At 37.1% G+C, this 13794-nt stretch overlaps 1 protein-coding gene across 3 annotated transcripts in view; it reads right to left on the reverse strand.

The window, feature by feature from the left end:
* Nucleotides 1–12684, reverse strand: part of NAALADL2 (N-acetylated alpha-linked acidic dipeptidase like 2) — a 1285146-nt gene extending 1272462 nt beyond the window's left edge. For all 3 annotated transcript variants that reach the window (XM_058556330.1, XM_058556331.1, XM_058556328.1), the window contains exon 1: nucleotides 11454–12684. The gene's annotated coding sequence lies outside the window, so the exon portion shown is untranslated. The remainder of the gene's footprint in view (nucleotides 1–11453) is intronic.
* Nucleotides 12685–13794: the final 1110 nt, after the last annotated feature.

Genomic DNA, 13794 nt, shown 5'->3' on the forward strand with positions numbered 1-13794 from the left:
GTCCACTGCACGTTCTTCACATGCAGGGCTTAACACCAACCATGACAAGGCCAACTAAACAAACAGTTAGCTTTCATTTTCATTTTCTTCACTTACCCACTATCCTCAAACTGAACATCTCCTCCATTTTAAAACACACCAGTCTCTTAGCATCTCTCTCATCCCAGGCATCTAGTCCCTCATATCACTCAGTCTTCTACTAAGAGGCCTCACCTGGGCCTTTTCTCCCTAAACAGCACTACAGATTCCAGATGAACGTCTCCTACATCTTTTAGACTTCATGGACCCATAAAGTTAAAAACAAAGCAAAACAAAAAAGGGTTACCAACTTTTTATGTCATCAATAACTTTACTCAAAAGAGTAGGACAGACATAATTACAGAATAAAAGAGAGTGGAAAAACTCACTGCATAATCTTTATTTTCTCATTTTGTCAAAGACCAGTGGAAATTTCCTAAAAACTCTGGGAACCACTCCTCTGGATCATCCCTTCCCTACAACCCACCTCCTCCCCCACTCTTGCCCATTCCCTCAGGTTCTCTTCTGCCCTGAAAGAATTCTGACTTGCTACTGTGACCATCTTTGTAGCCCCAAAAAACATAACAGAGGCTTGAATATTAACTAAATTAGGAAGCAATCCTGAGTACCTCAGTCATTCCAACAGAATAACGTAAAATAACTAATAAAAGTGCATTGAAAGTGTATCTGCACATTTTAATGAGAAAAATGGCAAAGTTGTTACTTATAACAAAGCTTCTTTTTTTTTACACCAATACATGGATTTGGATTTGGGTAGCAGCAGAGACCTGAATTGTGAGCCAGAACACCAATTTCTTGTCCCAGTTTGGTCTCATCTGAGTCAAATCTATGTGAGTTTGAGCAGGTCATTTAATACTTCTTTATATACGTAAAGGGCTAAACTAGATGAACTCTTAAAGTAACTTATAACTCTACTAATATACCAATCATGTTCTCTAGAGAATAACACAATTAATCAAATGTAAAAATAGTATTGATTTTTGTATCCCAACACTTGTGCTTATTTATTAGTTTTACTTTATTTAACTAGTTATATACTTCCAAGAAGGATGTGATGTGGCTTCTAATGAAGCACATATAAAACAAGGCTGTTTTAACAAAAAGCTGATGTTCTAAAAATATTACACTTCTTTTTTCAAGTTTACCAATCTCATTTTTCACATGTTCAATATCAACAGAAGAAATAAAGAGCAAATTAAAAATGAAGTAGGCATAATAAACTTTTGAAAAAGCAAATTCTAAATATATGTTATAAGTTACTGCTATCTAATAATATCAAACCATCATCATTCTGGTCTACGTAATAAAACTGAAATCAGAGTCTCAGATAAAAACATAGTTTGTGAATTTAAAAAAAAAGAGAAAACACTATCCTACCTTTTAGCAACTGTTTTATTTTCTCACTCCTCTAATGACAACATAAGCTCAGTGAAGGGCAAATCAGTGTATTCTTGTTTCTCTCAGCAAAGAGCTCTCAGTGTTTACTGAATTTAACAGAACTGAATTCTAGGCCCAAATGCTTTCCATTCTAACTATTATCACTTTAAACACCCCAGATTTCCTAGATCTGTTCACAAACCGTGTTTCAGACCATATATCCCAGTATTTATTTTAGAAAAAACATGGCCAAGCTGATTTAATCTTTCCATTTCTCTACTTTTCCCAGTGCCACCCCTACTGTACAGGGTAACCTGATGTCATTAAGTGTCCCAAGAGGTGAACATAGGCACAGTAGATGGCATTCCTGAGACCTACATGTGACCCATTTATAATTAAGTTCAACTCCAATTCTGTTATTGACCCTCACTCATTCCCTTGTTTAGCTCCACCTGCTTAACACAACTCTTGAACATCTTCCATACTCTCAAGCTTCCTGCTTCTTTACTCACCAAGTTCTTCTTATCTATTACTTCAAGTGTCTTTGGGGACTATCTAGAAACAGACCTCCCTTGTATGACCCAAGGATTCATTATCCTCCTCATTCCTACCCCACTTACCCACCCACCTGTCCACCCCCCAAAACCCACACAATGTGTGTGTTATCCTCCTTTGTAAGCTTGCCAAGAGGCAAAACCTGGCCCTGTTGGCCATTCTCAGACACTTTCAGGTGCAGGAAATCCTCACTTCCTATCTATTAATCTGTCTTCTCCTTTCAGTGCACCAGCTTTGCTGAAGCAGCAAAAGGCAGTGAAATGATAAGATGAAGTTTATCTTCAGACACCAATCCTACCGGATGTTAGCCTAGGCAACCTCTGTATGTCTGGCGAGGCTACGTATAGAGTATACTTATGAGATCATAATCTGATTGGGGAAGTACATCTGCTATGTTATAGCACATTACAGGATACTTAGCTTTTGTCATGAAGATAAATTCATTTAATAAGTTTAATAAGCGCACTCTGGGCACTGTAGTGACAGATGAGTAAGGAGGAAAAGATTAAAAGACATTGTCTCTGCCCATGTAACAAAGAGAACATGGTGGGGGTGGATAATATACACTGAAAACTATGCTAACAAAGGCAGCCATATATACAAAAGAATAAAGGACCACGGTGGAGGGAGTATGACTGGTTCTGGGGGCAGGGGTGGGAGACATTTACAAAGAGAGATACTTTAACTGGGTCTTGCTGGATATATAGGCATCTGTCATTCAGAGAAGGGAGAAAGGCATTCCAGGCAGTGTTCACATGTGTATAAAGATGGGAGGATAAATGGAGAGTTGTATTCCAGGTGGGGTGGGGATTATATTTAAAACTATGTTTAGGATAAGAGACAGGAAATGGGGGTGAAGTTTTTAATGGAGGCCAGATTACAACGGGCCTTGTTCAATGGGCTAAAAACGTTAGCTCCATCCCCAAGGTAGTGAGGAGCCACCAGAGACTTTTAAGCAGAGGAGTGACAGTATTAGATGATCAGATATCAGACAACGGTTGGTGGACGGTGACTTGTAAAATCTCCCCCATCTTTCACCCACAAGAAAACGTCCTCACCAACCTCAACAAAGACTTTCCTTTGGGAAAGAAAAGCCCCTTCTTTGGGGCTTGGCAAAGAACAGCGAACAAAATGATTTCATCCTAGCCCATATCTGACCTTATCAGTTCCCCTTCCCCAAGACTGAGAAAAATAAGAAAAGAGTGAAAAGAGAAGAGAAAAGAAAAGGGAAATAACATTTATTAAATCTCAGGTGCCAGGCAATGTTCTAGGTGCTTCACATACATTATTGTCAGATTTAACTTCAAAACAAGCTTCTAGGGTAGGTAAAATCATTCCCATTTTAGAGAGGAGAAAATAGAGGCCAATCAAGTCATCAACAATCACGGAGTAATAGAATACTGAAGTGGAAAACTGGGATTTAAAGCCAGACTTGACTAACTCCAAAGATATTCATGTATGTAGGACAATGTAGTTTCCCCACATGCCATCTTAAATTATTCTTATAATAATCCTTGCATAGTGGACTTTATTAGAATCACTTTATAAATAAAGAAATTAAAATTCAGAAACTGGTCATACATATAATAAGTGAGTCAAGGAAGAGATGAGGCACAGGAGAAAGACAAGGTAGATGTCCCAGCAGGGTTTATAACTGCTTAAAAGCGAGCTACTGAAATACAGGTACCAGACTGACAAGACCCCTCCTTAATCCTTCTGCTATCCTTGGCACTGCATTATTGTCTAATGTTTTATTGGTTTCAATGTTATTTTTGTCTTTTATATTAAAATGAAGGAATAGCTATGTAGACAAAATATGTGTTGTGAAATTGGGGAAAGATTTCTTTTTCAGTATCCCCCAAAAATATGTAAACCAAAAGAAGACATGAGAAATAGAACAATTCTTTAAAAAATCAGAAATAAAGACTAGTATGATGGCAAGTCCTTTTTTATCAAACATTAATTTACAGGTTTTGTAACTACTTTGTCCTGAACACATTGTGATGGGTTTTTTTAATCATAAAAATGCTTAGAGGAGTTCAAATTGGATACATCCTAAGAAAACGTCTAGATTATAATACAAACACATCAAGCTTCTATTATGTAGTTTTTTGCTTGCTTTAAAATTGAATTCTTGATAACAATGATATGAAAAATCACACAATTAGATTTTCATATTTGATACTGAACAAATTAGAGAACAGCTGTTTTTTTATAGATATACACCAGGCAGCAATGAAGTCAAGAGCAACTTTCTCCATTCAAAGGAAGAACTGGTGATGATGAGTCACTTGAATCTCACCAGTGTCACTGTCTTTAATATCGGCAATAAATTAAACCCTCAGTACTAGCAGAATCCATACCAACATTCCCAAATTGAGGGTGGTATAGGGGCTAGAGACAGATGGTAGCATACCATGTTATCCTTGGTAAAAGCAAAAATCAAGTCATTCTTTCTGTACATACAAAATATCAGTTTTTTACTAAATTGAGGTTGGTATAGGGGCTAGAGACAGATGGTAGCATACCATGTTATCCTTGGTAAAAGCAAAAATCAAGTCATTCTTTCTGTACATACAAAATATCAGTTTTTTACTAACTTAAAAAATGTTCAACATTTAATAACCATTAAAATAGATTTTTTTCATTTGAGTGAAATTAAGGATTATGGAAAAAATTTACCTCATTTTCAGCTGGTGGAAGAGAGTAAAATATATTTGCAAGATAAACATGCTCACTGCCTGCCTTGCCGTTCCTATGTACCCAAGACGAAATTAGTAAAGCAAATGAAAAAACATATATACTTATAGATATATATTTCTGTTTTAACCTTGGAAAATTGATAAGGAACATAATGAAGATGACAGTGATCTGGACCTAATGTTTAAATATCACTACAATAACAATATTATGAGGAACATTCAGATAAAAGAGCAAAAACTGAGAAGAGACAGTAATTCTTTGCTTTATTCAGATAACCTAAAAAGAATGAGAAAGGGCTAATGGAGAAGCAGTTACTACTATTATAGTACAAAATTTCAATAGACTCTCCACAACTCCAAAAAGACTTTATCGCTTGCACAGTGGAAAACCAGACAGAAAACAGCTATTTTATGAATTTAAAATCACAAATTTTCAAATAAATGAAGCCAAAAATATCTTATAAGCTATTAAAACTAAGATATAGGTAAACTGCACTTTAACAACATATTTACACTTTTCATATGACAATATGTGAGACTAAAATCCAAGATCATGATTACCTGGAAATACTTCTGAGAAAATCTACCAAGAAGGATTTCTGAGACCCTAGTAATAAAAAAATTATCCTCATATAACATTGGTTAAACAAAATAGTAAAGTGAGTGATCCTGATATATTTGTTGCAGTTGTTGTAGATGTAGTTTTAACACCTGTAAAATCAAATGTGGCACAATGTTATTTAATAGTGCTTTTGATAATCCTGAAATGTTATTTTCCTCCAACTCTGGGTTCCACAGGAAGATACAAAGCTGCTTGGGTGCTTAAGACGTTCATCAAGACCTCTCTTTCTATATGTTCCCCCATTTTCTCTTTTTTGTCTGGGCAATTCCAGTGCACATATAAGAATTAGTCATAGAGATGGATGGAACTACATGATATCACCTGATCCTTGTCTTCAGGCATATGAATGCCTAACCTTCCAAAAGAAAAGTTGTTGAAGACAACTTGAGATTGAGCCTTCAAAAACTTCTTGCACAGATGACTTTATGTTTTTATAACTGTTTTAACTATTTAAGCTTTCCTACAGTGTAATGATAATATTTCATCTTTCTCTTACATGGCCCAAAATACAAAACAACCTAGTATTTGCATAAAAATGTTTCAAAAATTAGAAGGAAGAGGGGCCCGCCCGGTGGCGCAGCGGTTAAGTGCACGCGCTCTGCTTTGGCCTGGGGTTCACAGGTTCCAATCCAGGCGCGCACTGACACACTGCTTGTCAAGCCATGCTATGGCAGCACCCCATATAAAGTAGAGGAAGATGGGCACAGATGTTAGCCCAGGGCCAGTCTTCCTCAGCAAAAAGAGGACTGCCATTGGATGTTAGCTCAGGGCTGATCTTCCTCACCCAAAAAAAAAAAAAATTTAGAAGGAAGAAAGTGAATAATTCCTTTACTAGATTAGATACCTCTGATTCTTTTAGTATCTCTTTTGCAGGATGCTGTAAGGGGGATCTTTGTGGTAATGGAATAGTTCTGTATCTTGATTGTGGTGGTAACTGCATGAATGTACATGAGATAAAATGACACAGAACTATATACACAAGTTGCACCATTACCTGGTTTTGATATTGTACTATAGTTATATAAGATGTAACCCACAGGGAAAACTGGGTAAAAACAACACATGACCTCTCTGTACTATTTTTGAAAATTCCTGTGTATCTGCAGTTTCAACAGAAAAAGTAAAAAAAAGGGGGGAAGCATCCCACAGAAATCATATCTCAATGCCAGGAGTATAGGAGGAAAATAGAGTAAAGAGGAACATTATTCCCACAAATCTGAGTGCAGTGTGGGTAAATATCATGAAAGCAAGTAAACCACAGCAGGTAGATAATGGTAATAATCTGAATATTTGATAGTATATAATAAGCTTAACGGGACTAAACATGATGTGAATATGACAACCAAACTACCTATCTGTATGTCACCCTACATCCTTTCCTGGAGTCTTAAAATATATTTCTACAGAGACCTACCACAAGCAAGAAATTATTTTGAAGTGTTGAATTTTATTTTAAAAATCATGTATTTTTCATTGGATGCCATATTCACATTTATTTATTTAATTTATTTATTTTTTGGTCCCAGGCTAACATCCATGCCCATCTTCCTCTACTTTATATGGGACACCACCACAGCATGGCTTGACAAGCGGTGATCAGTGTGCGCCCGGGATCCGAACCTGCGAACCCCGGGCCATGGAAGCGGAGCGCGCACACTTAACTGCTGTGCCACTGGGCCAGCCCCTTCATTTATGTTTTTAAACATTTAATTTATCATTTAAATTACTTTACTTTCTCCAAAAAAGATTTTTTGATAAATCTGGCATTCCAAAAAGATAGCCATGTTTATCTGTGGCTTGGAGCCATCTGACACAGTCCAGAATACCCAAGTGGAAAAATCATTATCTTATTTTCCAGCTCCAAGGTGGCCACTTACAAACCATTTAGGCTGCCTATTCCGAGGCAGCCACTAGACCCTTGGCAACTAGGCTATCTTTGGGAAGATTCTTAGAAGAGGGATAACTGCTAGCACTCTGTGATTTCATCAGCTATGACTTCCTAGAAAAGGGCTTATCCTAGGAACCATGCACCTCCTGTAAACAGAGCCTCCCTGGAAAACATCACTCACACACTGTCTCATCTCAATAAGAAGTAGTAAAGCCTTGAGGCATTTTCACAGACATACACACACAAGAGTAGGCTTCCTGCATAATTAGCAGCCATTTTGCTTGAAAATATCTGGTTCTTATTTTTAAAGTTTTCAGGAATTTAGCAAAATTAAATGTAGGGAAACGATCCAAGACTATAAGGCTTCTTAAGTTGTTCCCAGTAAGATTCACATCACTTGAGGTCAGATAAAGGATGCTTTTATCACTTAAATGTAATTAAAATTTCAAGCTGACTTCTATGACTATCATTTCAAAAAAATGTTAGAGTGCACCAGAAGATGTTTACTTTGATTTGAGAACACACTCAGAGTTCTGAAGCTTAGCGGGGAATACGTTTCAGGTTTGGTTCAAAAAACCTGAATGCGCCCCTTTGGGAGCTGACTAGAGAATAAGTGCTGCTTAGAACCAGGAGATGCCCCAAGTTGACAAATCACGGAGTAATATGTTAAATTCAAAATAAAAATCCATTTCTATTTACAGAGAGAGTACAATTTGTTTAAAAGTGTTTCTGCTTTGTGTTTTTTTCTCCAATTTCTAAGTGTAAAACGATAAGGAAACCCAAAGTACATTTGAAAATGCATTATTTGAGGTTATTTTATCACCAGTGATAACTGAACTCAATGTACAGGAGTAGGAAAGCATAGCCTATGCAGAACTATAAATATACCAATAGATAAGGCTGGACCAATGTAATAAATAAAGTCCTAACACTGAAGAAGTTTATGAATAATTTTACATGCCAAGGTTGTACAAGAGCAAAAAGTCACCTGTAATATAGAAAACGTTCATACAGTATTATATACAATGGAAAAAGTCAAAAAGTAAAGAATTTTCATTATGTTTTTAAAGGATTCATAGCTCTTCTAAAGTTTTTCATGACTGAACATCTAAAAAATAAATTATCTGTAATATATTCCTATCAAATCATACTTTGGTAATTAATATTAAGAGCATAAATTCCCATTATGTTTAAAACCTAACTTTTTAAAAATTGAAACCACATTTATAAACAAGTAGTCAGGGAAAAGCATGCTGAGCTCAAAATACTAGGTTTCTATGTAAGATAAATCACCTTTCTTATCTGAAGCGCTCAGATCAAAATGTCAAATCAATTAAATTACAATTTTGTCTGATATCAATATCCCATGCAACAGTGCAAAACAGACAACCCTGATTTCAGGCATACTGTTTGCCTTTAACCGGCAAACAAATTGAGCAATGAATCAAATTTTGCTGAAGAAAACAGTGAGACACACTGCCAGATCACAGAGGTCAAGGAATTCATCAGGACTCACTTTCTATATAACTGTATGTTTCTGGCTCACGAGGAAAAGAATTATCTATCCCCTCATAAAAATACAAAAATACAGGGCCGGCCCTGTGGCTTGGTGGTTAAGCGCGCGCGCTGCGATGCTGCTGGCCTGGGTTCGGATCCCGGGTGCGCATCGAGGCACCACTTCTCCGTCCATCCTGAGGCTGAGTCCCACGTACAGCAACTAGAAGGATGTGCAGCTATGACATACAACTATCTACTGGGGCTTTGGGGGGAAAAAATAAAATCTTTAAAAAAAAAAAAAAAAAAAAAAAAAAATACAAAAATACACAAACATAACGACAGATATTTAACTGCCTATAAACCAAATATGACTATAAATCACACATAAAAATAAATCACATTGATTTTATAGTTATATGTGCATGCTTATATTTATGTGTATACATAGCTGTATATGTGTTTTTGAGTGTGTGGAGAGAAAAAAACAGAAGCTTAAATTTTTGTCTTAAACCTAGTTCTTCCACGTTGCTATCTCATCTATTTCTTTGAATGTAGCATGGAAAAATTACACAATCATATTTTTAAACTGTAGGAAGCTCAATAATAATCTTGAGCTACCACCTCATTTTTCAATTAAAAAAACATGGACACAAAAGCCAGCTGGGGACAGAACTGGGACTAGAACTCTGGGCCCCTAACTCCTAATCTTTTGCATCAATCATGTCATATACTAAAGACATGGATTCTTGAAAACCGGTAAATATCATCAGAAGAAACAATAATAGACTCCTATTATTATATCATTTTATATTTACTTACTTTTTAAGTAAAGTGTTCTGCTTTGAAAAATCAACTAAGGCTTCACGAGAAAATAATGATGTACTAGAATTTTCTATCCAGGCATATTTGGATTTCATACACTATTCAACTGTAATGTACATTCAGGATTAGCCAACTAATTAGTCATCTAAAAGCCCTTACATTTATAACCACAATATAAGGCTTTACTTAAGCGTAAATCATTGACTTATGAATTTTCATTCTCTAATTGGCTAAAGTTATTTTTATATATATTTTTTCTATGTATCTAAAGAGAATGTAGCATTATAGTTAAGGACATAAATGCTATAACAGGACTGCCTGGCTCCACTACCTACTACTATGTAACCTTGGGCAAGTTACCCACCTTATGCCTTAGTTTCATTTGCAGAAATAACACAACCTACCTGATCGGGTTTTGGTGAAGATTAAATGAATTAATACATACAAAATAAAACAATACTGCTGGCTCTTCTTAAATGCTCAAAAAGTAATATCTATTATTATTTTTAGTCAGCTAATAGATTAAAATATTGCAGCTAAAGGAATCTCAGAGATCACGTAGAACAGGGGTTGGCAAGAATTTTGTCAAGGGCCAGACTGTAAATATTTTAGCCTTCTCTGGCCATACCATCTCTGCCTCAACTACTCAACAAATGCACACACAGACAATAAACTGATGGATGTAGGTGTGTTCCAATAAACTTTAATTACAAAAACAGGTGGCAGGCTGGATTTGGCCTGAGGGCTACAGTTTGCAGCCCCCTGATGGAGAATAACCACCACACTCTTCAGAGAAAGTGAATAGAGAGATCAAGTAAGCTATTCAGCAAGCCGTTGGCAGGTACAGAACTAGAACCAAGAACTCTACAATTCAATTCATGTTCTTTCTACCTCTCCATTAGGAGAGGCTCCATGAAGTCTTCCTATCCTGATCTACAAACAAAAACACTCTCTCCCTTCTCTACTCTCCCACCACATACATCAGCAGAAAACCGACAGATTTTGAAGCGTGATGAGTACACGGGTTCAATATACTATTCTACTTTTAAGCGTCTGATAATTTCCATAATAAAATTAAAAAAATAAACTCTCAAAGCACTCAGTACTCTTCATAAGGCACTTATCAATTCTCTCAGAATATTTGTGTACATTCTTTTCTTTTTTTTCTCTACTAAAAATGGTAATTTTGAAGACAGGGATCATGTCATTTGCATCTTGGTATCACCATCCCCTACCAAGACCTCAGACAAAACTGGTTTATAATTAGGATTCAATAAACAAATGGTCCCTAAACAACTGAAGGAAAGTCATCTCAAACAAGGTACAATTTCCAACACCAACATATTATTCTCTCCATCTTGTCAAACTGCTGAATATCCATGAGCGATGTTGTCAAAATGCTGTTTCTCTACACCCATTTTGTTGCCAATCTAGTCTTTGCTATATTATTTTCAAAATCCAACCTGAAAACTATTCCTAGTTAACATCTCTTTCCATGTCTAATACCACCTCTCAATAGGTAGATTCTCCACCAGCAACAACCCTGTTCTCCATTAAATCAAACTTGGTATTTAAAAAGTGTCTCTGTGATAGGATAGTAATATTCTCAAAACTTTACTGTAGTTACTCAACAGCTCTGGAGGTAAGATTCAATGTTTTTACCTACATTAGAGCCTTTCTCAGATTTCACGATATGATCTTGCTTATTTCCTTATTTCCGCCTTCGCCTCTAGCTTTTATTTTATAACCTCAACTTTCTTTCCAAGTCTTCTCCTGAGCAAAACTCAAGGTAGAAATTCCCCTTTCTTTCCTCAACAAAACACAAAGTACTTTGTGTCAAGAAATTCTCAGAATCTCAAAGTATTTTCTCATCAAATACATCCCTCACCAGGTGGAAAAAAAGATAACATTTCCTAAAATTTCTCATGCACCACAAATGTCTGCCACTCACCACAATGAGAAAAGAGAAGTGATCCAAAGAGAATATCCACACGCCCCACCTGCATATGTGTCCACACATTCTTCCTCCTCTCTTATTACTATAAATAAATAGCCCATAATCCTAGAAACAGATAACTTCTCCTACTGTTTCCTCTCTAACATACTTAAGAACACTGCTCCCCTTTCTCCTGCTTCACCCATTTTCCATCTCTACTGGCTCTTTCTCATTAGCATAACAACATACATTGTTTTGTGCATCTTTAAAACTCTCTTTACATCATATAGTCCTCCAACTAAGGCTCCATTTCTCTCCCTTCCTTTTCAATAAAAATCTTCAAGGGATGTATACCATCACCCTCTTCAAATTTTCATCTCTGTCAAACATTCCAACAAGCTTTCACCACCCACCACTCCATGGAAACTGCTATCACCAAGGTCATCAACAATTTCCTTTGCAAAATCAATTCTCAATCCTCATCTTTAAAACAGCTGACCAGTCCCCTACTCCTTCAAACACTTCCTTCATTTAGCTTCCAGAGTCCACACTCTACTGCTCTTCCTTTTATCTAGCTGACAGCTCTTTTTCAGAATCCTTTATCGGTTGCTCCTCATCTCAAAATGTTGGAGTGCCCCAAGGCTCAATCCTTGGTCCTCGTCAGTTTTCTAACCCCACACATTTTTGATGAATTTATCCAATCTCTGTTTTTAAAACCAGTTATATGCTGGGGGCTGGCCTGGTGGCATAGCGGTTAAGCGCACACGCTCCGCTTCGGCGGCCCGAGGTTCGCAGGTTCGGATCCCAGGCACATACAGACACACTGCTTGTCAAGCCATGCTGTGGCAGCGTCCCATATAAAGTAGAGGAAGATGGGCATGGATGTTAGCCCAGGGCCAATATTCCTCAGCAAAAACAGGAGGACTGGCGACGGATGTTAGCTCAGGGCTAACCTTCCTCATACACACACACACACACACAAAAAAAAAACAGTTATATGCTAACGAGTCTTAAATGTATATCACTACCCTGGCCTTCAGACTGCCCGCTGACATCTCCACTAGGATATTTAAAATGCATCTAATCTTTAACATTCCAAATCCAAATTCTTAATCCTCAACACCACGTCTTTCTCCTGCTATCTTCCCCATCTCAACAATGGAAGTTCTATCTTTTCAGTTGCTTAGGCAATTAAGTTCTCCTTAATTTCTTTTGCTCTCACACTATGCCATAACCAATCTGTCAGCAAATCAAAATACATCCAGAATCTGAACTTTTCACCACTTCCACTGTTACCGTCTTGGTCTAAGCCACCATCATCTGTCACATGGATTATCATAATAGCCTAACTGGCACCCCTGCTCCCGCTTTTGTATTCCTTCACTCTGTTCTCAACAAAGTAACCAGAGTAAGGGTGTTAAACAGTTCTGTTAGATAGCTCTGATAAAAACACTCCAAAGGCTTCCGATAACACTTCAAGTAAAAACTAGAGTCATTACAGTATTTTACTAGCCAACTTAGTACTATCTAGCCTCTATTTCGTGAATATCATACTTCCCTCCTTCCTCCCCTCCACTCCACCCACAGTGGCTTCTTTGCTGATCCTGGAACGCACCAATATACAGGGCCTCTGCATTTTCTATTCTCTACACCTGGGAAGCTCTTGCCCCAAATATCACATGGCTCACTCCTTCACCTGCTTCAAGTTTACTGAAATGTCACCTTTTCTCCACGTTTCCTTTTCCTATTTTTAACTGCTAAAATACACACATACACAAAACCTTTCTTGCTTTGTTTCTCCACAGCCCTTACTACAGTATGACTCTATATTTTTCTATTTATTATATATACTGTCTCCCTCCACTAGACTGTATATTCCAAGAAGGCAGTGCTTTATTCCAGTGCCAAGAACAATGCTTGGCACATAGCAAGCACCCAACAAATATTTGTTGACTAAATGAACAAATGAGTATTGAACTCTCTACATGAATCTGATAATGCTTTATGTAAGCAATTAATAAAAAATATAATTTCATTCTTGTTAGTCCTATAATAAAAGTCTACGGGCAGGCCCAGTGGTGTAGTGGTTAAGACGGCCCAGGGTTCACAGGTTCAGATCCCAGGTGCGGACCCACACACTGCTTACCAGGCCATACCGTGGTGGCATCCCATACAAAGGAGAGGAGAATGGGCACAGATGTTAGCCCAGGGCCTATCTTCCTCAGCAAAAAAAGAGGAAAATTAGCAACAGATATAAGTTCAGGGCTAATCTTCCTCAAAAAAAAAAAAGTCTACTCTTTGTATAGTACCAGGAATATATTAGGTCACTCTTGTGAAAATGAGTTATATTTCCCAG

Source organism: Diceros bicornis, chromosome 15, assembly GCF_020826845.1.
Source record: "Diceros bicornis minor isolate mBicDic1 chromosome 15, mDicBic1.mat.cur, whole genome shotgun sequence".
NCBI lineage: Eukaryota > Metazoa > Chordata > Mammalia > Perissodactyla > Rhinocerotidae > Diceros > Diceros bicornis.